We start from the raw sequence: 2,860 nt of genomic DNA, 5'->3' as shown, positions 1-2,860 counted from the left end.
CACTCAAAGACACCGATAACTAAACCGAGTCCGCACTACGGTTCAACAACTCTTCAGTAATCTTCTTTAAGTACGAGTTTGTACCCGATCATGTCATTCCTAGCCTGCTCTGCTATACCTATTCGTGTTGATTTTAACTATGCTACCTGGTCCTTCTTCCTGGAGCAAAAACTTTTCGACGATGAGCTAAGCTTATGTCGATCTTCCTCGTCCTATCAGTTCGCCTTGAACAACAATCTTGATTTCAAGTTTGTGTCGTACCCTTGGTTCCAGTAACCTTTCGCTTCACCATTCATTTGACTTGATGTCATCGCCGATCGATTACATCTTGAAACCTCTCGACAAATGTGTCGTGATCATCACCAACCTTATGAGCTCTTCCAGGATATCAATCGGATTCATGATGAGAAATACCATCCTTGCCTCGATGATTTGTGTTATCATCAACCACTTTACTGCCTTCCCTCCAACACAAACTTGTTCGTGTTTTGTGTTATACCTTGAGTTCCTTGCTATCCAGCAATTGATCTTCTTTACCTTGGAGCATTACCATCTCTTATGTCATCAATGTTGTAAGAATTTCACCACCTCTTAAGAATTCTTGATACAGGTGATACTTCTCACCATCACCATTCTTCTTGGTCCTCGTGTTGATTCCAACCGGGGTACCAACAAGTGAACGGTGCGGTTTGGATTCTGCCCTTCTAGCAACCCTATTGCTTTGATGTTAATGGTCGGCCGTTCATTCTTGGACTATTATTATTGAATCACCATTCTAACGTTGGTCGTGCAACCCAACCATATTTCGAGCGCACCCTTCAACCAATGTTTAATTGTGTATGTTCTCCTCAGGCATACATCATTATATCATTTGATCTGACAAATGTTATCTCCTTGTTCACATAATTGTGTAAATCCATCTTTTGGAAATCTCAATGTATTGTCGTTGAGTCCATCAGCCACATCCTCTTCTTCTCCTTGGTTTAATGATGAACTCATGATTCAGTACTTGCTTCCATAATTCATTTCCCGAGGATCTTGCAATGCCATCTCGTCAAATTGTGTCGCATCCCTTCCTTCTTAGACATCATGAGTCTGAGGTATCATGACACCAACCGGATCTGAATCTCGGTCAGATATGATGGTTGGGACAACTTTTCAAGAGTTATAACATTGGTCCCTATATGCCCCGGTAAGGTGATGTCATGCCTAGCACACCGGACCAGAGGACCTAGTGTTATAGTTTCCTTTCTAACAAGGTTAATCATTTTTTCCATGAGGAAACTGAATGCCTGTTTAATGAGTTTATCCTGATGGATCCTTTGTGTATCCAAAATCCGATTTTTGCTTGAAGACCATGTCAATGCTATCTCGAAGCATGTCTGTGGTACTCCGGTTTTCAACAAGAACATCTAAAGCCCAATGCTAAATGCTTCTTGATCAATTATCCAAACACCGTTGTATGGGTAATGTCATGAAAATTTCTCTTCCCTTTCCTAAAGGGGTTTTCTACGTTATATCCCATCATGAATATCATGCGTTGCTTGCCCTTGGGAAGGATATACCCCCTGATATATGTGTTTAAACACATTTTCCTTTTCATTGTTCTGTTTAATCTGATAATCTTATTTTCCTTTCCATTGGTTGGTTTAACCTTTCTTGAGGTCTATATAATCTAAGCAGTATTATTCTCCTGCTTATGTAAACACCTCGGTGTACAACTCTGTCAGTAAGACCCTGTTACTATTGTTGATGACATTTCAGCAACCACCGATGGACGAGAACTTTGCCTATTGGTCCGCCTCGTTTCAACGAGCAGGAAAATGGTTCTCCTTGTCCCTCGCCTTGGTACCGATGTAGTTGCTGACATATAACTGACAGGCTAACCTCTGACATGCCTTACTTGCATGATCGTGCAAGACATCACCGCCTTCCTACTTTTAACCCACATGGTGGGCCCATAACCCACAGTTCCACAGGATCGAAACCTGACTCTCCTGTACAACCTGATGTCAAAGTTATTCCTCGTGCTTGACTTTGTATGTAATTCACGGGCCACTTGCCTGTTAATCTATTCTGGTATCGGACACAATACTTATTCCCGTTGCTCTGAACCCCTTTCGCACTCTGCTTCAGGCAATGAATGATTGCCTATCTGCTTGAAACTTCTTATTACACCGTCTTACTTTGCTCTTGATGTGTGTCATTTGTTCAACTCGAGAGATACTCATATGTTCATTCTTGGGATACCCCCAGATGAATTTCCCTTATAACATCCTATCATTGTAGAGCTGCCCTGTACCTATTCGTAAGTACGATGGAGTTCCCCGAAGAAAGGACGACAACTTCATCATGATGCTTTGGAATAAAGAATTGAAGACATCAACGAAAGGGATTAACTTCTTCGAGAAGATCCATTAGAATAACCAGAACTTCCCCCCTTACTCCCCTCTTAAATCTCGGGACGAGATTTCTTGTAGTGGAGGAGAATTGTGACGCCCGGGTAATTAAGCTACAGTAATCCCCGCTAATGATGCCACGTCACCTCGGTTACTGTGGATAAACTCGCGTTAGTTCGGAACCTAGTTCGAATTTCAAATTCAAAATCGAGCAAACAATAAAAGTTTTCAAATATTAAAATTTAAATGTTCGGAGTGAACCAAATAATACATAGGTAATTATGGTGATGAAACCACATTTTTATAAAAAGTTTAAATGCTCAAAGGAAAATAAAACAGCAGCAAAAGAAAGTAATTAAATGCCTTTTGTATTTTGTAAAATATTGAACTATTTTATTTAGCTGTCCAAATTAATGTGGCAGTGGTATCTTTAACATACCATATTTAGGTGTTGTTCTCAC

Source organism: Triticum dicoccoides, chromosome 7B (assembly GCF_002162155.2).
Source record: "Triticum dicoccoides isolate Atlit2015 ecotype Zavitan chromosome 7B, WEW_v2.0, whole genome shotgun sequence".
Lineage (NCBI taxonomy): Eukaryota > Viridiplantae > Streptophyta > Magnoliopsida > Poales > Poaceae > Triticum > Triticum dicoccoides.
Note: the sequence above shows the minus strand (reverse complement) of the source record.